Here is a 6,175-nt window from a genome sequence, read left to right as displayed (position 1 = left end):
GTAAGGCTCTGATTGCAGGGCTACCATCAGAAGACTAAGTATTAAGATTTCAGGACTAATAGGCAGACCGATGTGGGAGTTCTGAAAAATCTAATAACAGAAGTAGAAAGATCTTTTAATCTGCTAAAATTGATGGTAAAGGAGAGAGGAAATGGGATTGCAGAAAATCATTCTATATACTAACTTAATTACTGTTCATATAACATTTTGAAAGGAGCTATGTAAGTAAATAAGTGGACAATTCTAATAAACCACTGCATTGGTAACTGTGTTGGGAAACAGTATAAATTATAACTTATATAAAGGGCAATTTAGTAATATATAGCGAAGATTTAAAAAGACACATATTCCTTGACTTAGAAATTCCATTCAAAAATTTATCCTGTAAACTCCAACATGGGTGAAATGATATATATACAGTTAATTATTGTAGCATCATTTGTAAGTGAAAGATTAAAAATACCAAAATGTCTATCAGTAAGGTACCAATGAAATAAAAATGTAAAAGCACCCATTGGAGAGGCAAAGAAGGGTAGGAAATTGTATGTGCTGATAAGGATAGGAAATTGTATGTGCTGAAATGATGTCCAAGGTAGAGTAAATGAAAAACAGAAATGAGAAGAAGAGTTCATGCTACCATTTGAAAAAAAAAATGTAAAAAATGCTTGTATGCATATTAAATATATCTAGATGCATACCTAAAAACTTCATAGCAATTTACTTTAAAGGGGAGAACTGGGTGTTAGGATTAGAGGTGGGGAGGGAAGTTCATTTTAGACCTTCTTTAGACCTCATTTTTAAAGGTTGTAGCATTAGTATTTATTACATTTAAAAATGAACTAAATGTAAATAAAAGAAAAACAAGAAGTATTCATCTGTGTCATTTGTGACCTCAGTGAAAATGGCTCGTCAGAATGGTTTGAATGGAGTAGATTGAGAGGAAAATAGGGGTTGAGGAATTAGAGAAAGGACAATAGACACATGGACATGTTTTCAATAGGTTTACTTGTGCTTAAAGTTATACATGAGGGCAATAGAATTATAGGTAATAGATAAAGATAGACCGTAAGATAAATATAGATAATGGAGAAGATTGATAATACCCCAATATATTTTCATGGTAATGGGGGATGATCCAGTATCTAGGATGTAAATTTTACCCAAAATAATGACTTTGGTTTTGAAACATTAGATTTTTTTTTTTTTCTGATAGGAATTATATATAAGGACTTACTCTCTATTAAGGCCACTCCTCCTTGGTGGCAATAGGAACACTTTATCTGTATCTATTTCTTTTTTTTTTTTTTTTGCATTTTTAAAATTTTACTATGTTATGTTAATCACCATACACTACATCATTAGTTTTTGATGTAGCGTTCCATGATTCATTGTTTGCGTATAACACCCAGTGCTCCATTCAGTACATGCCCTCTTTTATCTGTATCTATTTCTGTAAAGAAAGGGGGCAGAGAGGATAACTGAGTAGATGGAACAAAGCCACATGATCATGGGAAAAGGCAGTCCTGGTGGGGCTGGCAGGTAGCATGGTATACTATCTCTACCCTCCTGGTCTTGTTACTTTCAGAAACCACCAATATTCTTAGTATGTGCTGCTTGGGAGAGCTGAAGGGAGGAGCAAGTGACAGGATATTCTGTAGGTCTAGCCCTACAGAACAAATGGAATATTGTTATTGTGTGAAAAGAGAGAGATGGAAAAGAGTTATGAAATATTCCCATTTCAAGATCTACAATTATGTAGAGATTTATTTTGCCTTCCATTCCAATACATATTCTACTTTTGTAGTTTATCTGTAACTTTGGGGAAAATTTATTTTGTTTATTGCATCTGCCTCTCACCTCCTGCTCATGCTGAGGTTCACACCCAACCCAAGCTCTGGCCACCTACACCCAAATGTCTTCTCTCTTCCTATCTTTGTTTGATGTATGATTCTATGGCTTTCTATTTCCATCATGTGAAAATTATTCCACTTTCTCACCAATGGGCTCTCTACCTTCTTCTGCTCCAACTTCATTTTTTAGAACTCTCAATTGACAATACAGACAAGTAGGTGGAGTTATTGCATATTGTTTTGGTAGATGAATGACTAGAAATTCTAGCACCTACAACAGGGGCCTGTGAGTTGAACACAGGGTCAGCCAATGTTATTTAAAATAATGAATAGTGCTCACTTTGGCAGCACGTATACTAAAATTGGAACAATACAGAGATTAGCATGGCCCCTGCACAAGGATGACATGTACAGTAATGAATAATACAATTTCAAGAGAAGTAGATTTTGGTTTAATTGAAGGCAGCTCTTTTAACAGAGCCGCCCAATGCAGAACAGACCAAGCTTTTCTTTCAAAATACACAGGGTTTTCGTTCGGCTCACCTAACTCCCAGTTTGTTACAGTGGGATTTCTTCATTAGATAGGCAGTTGGTCTGAAGATGTCTAAAATCTTTCTAAATCTTAACAGTTTATGATCATTGGTTTCATTCTCTACTTATCATTGAAGACCATTCTTATGTCTGCATTGCTTGTGAAGAAGTCGACTTACTTGTAGGAGAGTGATTCACTTTTTAATAAGATACTAGTTCTATATAAAAATCAAAATAATTTCATCTTTAAAAAAGTCAAACTGCCTAGGTATTCAACCAGCTTTTGCCAGAGGGGGTTTTTTGAAATGAGCTGAGACAGAGGCACATGACTGCACAGGGCCTCTAGCACAGCAAGGGCAACCAAGATGAGAGGCAACTTGCACAGCTGTTCAAAAGAAGGGAGAGGTACTGGTTCCAGACCTGCTCCAGAGAGAAGCTCAAAGGTACTCAGCACTGGCAGAACAAAGAACCTCAGGAGGGAAGCTTTGCTCCAAAAGAGAGGTTTTTGCTTCAGGAGAAGACTGTTCTAGGAAAAGGAGACTGGCTGTTTGAAACTCAAAAAAAAAAAAAAAAAAAAAAAAGAAGAAGAAGCTGATCTCATGGCTCTGAGCAAAATAGTGAGTAGAAAAGAAATATTAACTTGAATCCAGCTGAGAGACATGGATCAAAGTAAACCTGCATATCTAGGAAGAGAAATGACAGTTTCTTGTACTTATCTTTCGCCTGATTTTCCTTTGTTTTTTATTTTGTATTTTTCTATTATTTACAGTTGATAAATATGCTTTGAAACTATGAGCCTTTTTTTGTTTTTTCTGTATCATTCATATTTAAGTCTAGGAACATTTATGGAATGTCTCTTATAGAGTAGACACTGTATAAGGTGCTACAGTTTAGAAATAACAGGGCATGGCTCCTTCCCATATGGGAGCTTAATGGGATAGCCACACAAGTCATGGTAATAGCAGGGAGTGGTTAAAAAGTATAGGTTTTGGAATAAGATGGGCTAGAATTTAAATTCTGATTATATCACTTCTTATCTATAAGGACAAAGAAAAGTAAAATGAATTCTAATCTTCAATTCCCTTATCTGTAAAATGTGGATATGTCTCATGGGTTGTTGTGAAAATTAAATGAGATTATATATGTTATTGACTGAATTGGATCCCCCCATGTTTATATGTTGAAACTCTAACTCCCAGTGTAACTCCATTTGAAGATAAGGTCTTGAAGGATTAATCCATTTATTTGTGGGGAGAAAGGCAGAAGTATTTCTAGCAAAAAACATGAGGAAACATACTTGGGAGATTTCATTCACTAAACTGAATGCTAAAAGATATGGTTGGAAAGATCCAGATCTCAGCTGTAAATGTTCGGCTGCACGGATATCTCATTTCCCTCTAGGTCCATTCTTTACTTTTTTCTGTCTTGCTTGCTACCTCATGAGTTGACCTGTAAGGACTGTGGGTAGAGGTTCTTATGCCTTTTGGCTTTTCCAGCCAGTGGAAAACTGCAAGAAAATACCAGACGAAAGTGGAGAAAGAGATCAAGACATATATTCCTCTGGTTTCCTCTCTGGGAGGTAGTCTCCCACTGACTCTGTTCATTGATTAATAATCACTACTACATATAAGTTGACCTATTCTAAGTCTCTTTCTTTCTAGGTTCTCTTCTTTACTTTGTTGCTTTGAGCCTAAGGGTGGCAACGAATCTTCCTTTGAGACTCCCAGATTCTCGTGTTGTCCCTTTGTAATTTTCCATGTCCTGTCTATACCATTGTGATTCTTTCTTTTGTAAAAACACACAAACGAAAACTGTCCTAGAGTTTTCCTGATTTGAGTATAATCTGTTTCCTTTTAGAACTTTACTGATAAGTATTGATTTCTGTATTAAGACTCTACTCATTAATTCATTCATTTAATCTATCATAAACATCTGTTGAGAGCTCATAAGGGTGCTGCTAAATGCTATCTCTGGTCTCATGGAGTTTAAAGTCTGATGTGAGATATATACAAGTAAATAGCAGTAACAAAATAGCATAATAGATGTTAAAACGAAGAAAGTTTAAGGTGCCTAGGACTACATAGCAATGATGCCTGACCTGAACAGGATTTGAGTAACAGTATGCAATGTGAGATTGGCACAGTAGAAGATAATACAGAAATTCAGTACATAACAAGATGGTACTACATTCTAGCAATGAAAATGGATGGCAGGGAGCGAAACATTGTAGATCTAGCTGTATATATTTTGTCTAAATAATTAGTCATAGAAGCACTATGGTGAGAGTAGTCCATAGACTTGGCCAGGACTGATCTGGATGTGGTCCTTGTTTTAGATAGATTTAGGGATAATCTGACCTCATTAGATGAAATTAATTTTGGTCCTTTTTAAAAAAATTGAGGTAAAATTGACATACAACATTATATTAGTTCTAGGTGTACAACATAATGATTTGAAATTTGTATATATTGTGAAATGATCACAATAATTCTAGTTACCATCCATCACTATACATTGTTACAGAATTTTTTTCTTATCAACTTTCGGGATTTATTCTTAGCAACTTTCAAATATATAATACAGTATTCTTAACTATAATTTCCATGCTGCACATTACATCCCCATGACTTATTTATTACTGGAATTTTGTACCTTTTGACTTCCTTTACCCATTTTGCCCACCATTCACCCCCTACCTCAGACAACCACCAATTCGATGAGGTTTTTGTTTTGTTTTTTAGATTCTAGATATAAGTGAGATTATATAGTATGTGTCTTTCTCTGTGTGACTTATTTCACTTAGCATAATGCCTTAAGGTCCATCCATGTTGTTGCAAATGACAAGATTTTATTCCTTTTTTTTTTTTTTTTAACGGCTGAAATAATATTCTTGTGTGTGTGTATCAGCTCTTTTCTATCCATTCATTCATGGATGGAGACTTAAGTTGTTCCATGTCTTGGCTATTGTAAATAACACAGCAAAGAATACGGGGATACCTGTATCTTTTCAAGTTGGTGTTTTCATTTTCTCCAGATAATTACCCAAATGCGGAATCACTGGATCATATGGGAATTTGATTTTTAGTTTTTTGAGAAAACGCCATACTTTTTCCCATAGTGGCTACATCAATTTACGTTCCCATAAACAGTGCACAAGGATTCTTTTTTCCACATCTTTGCCAGCACTTATTTCTTATTTTTTCAATAATAGCCATTCTAACGGGTATGAAGTGGTATCTCATTGTGGTTTTGATTTTAATTTACTGGATGATTAGTGATGCTGAATGTCTTTTCATGCACCTATTGGCTATGGCTTTGGAAAAATGTCTATTGAGGTTCTCTGCCCATTTTTTAATCAGATTATTTTATGTTATTGAGTCACATGAGTTCCTTATATATTTTGCGTATTAATTATGTATCAGATATATGATTTGCAAATATTTTTTCCCATTCATCAAGTTGCCTTTTTATTTTGCTGATAGTTTCTTTTGCTGTGCAGAAGCTTTTTAGTTTGATGTAGTCCCACTTGTCTAGTTTTGTTTTTGTTGCCTTTGACTTGGCATCAAATTTAAAAAATCATTACAAAGACCAATGTCAAGGAGCTTACCACCTATGTTTTATTCTAAGAGTTTTATAGTTTCAGGTCTTACGTCCAAGTCATTAACCAATTTAGACTAAATTTTGAGTGAATTTTTGTGTGTGGTGTAAGATAGTGGTCCAGTTTCTTTTTCTTTCTTTCTTTCTTTCTTTCTTTCTTTCTTTCTTTCTTTCTTTCTTTCTTTCTTTCTTTCTTT

At 34.7% G+C, this 6,175-nt stretch overlaps 1 non-coding gene across 1 annotated transcript; it reads left to right on the top strand.

Moving 5' to 3' along the window:
* Positions 1 to 2,182: 2,182 nt before the first annotated feature.
* On the top strand, positions 2,183 to 2,286 carry LOC116633478. The gene has a single exon (XR_004299741.1). It is a non-coding gene; the product is annotated as a U6 spliceosomal RNA (small nuclear RNA).
* The last annotated feature ends 3,889 nt before the right edge of the window (positions 2,287 to 6,175 follow it).

This window comes from Phoca vitulina, unplaced genomic scaffold (assembly GCF_004348235.1).
Source record: "Phoca vitulina isolate PV1807 unplaced genomic scaffold, GSC_HSeal_1.0 scaffold7, whole genome shotgun sequence".
In the NCBI taxonomy this organism is placed as follows: Eukaryota; Metazoa; Chordata; class Mammalia; order Carnivora; family Phocidae; genus Phoca; species Phoca vitulina.
This window is presented reverse-complemented; position numbering and strand designations above follow the sequence as displayed.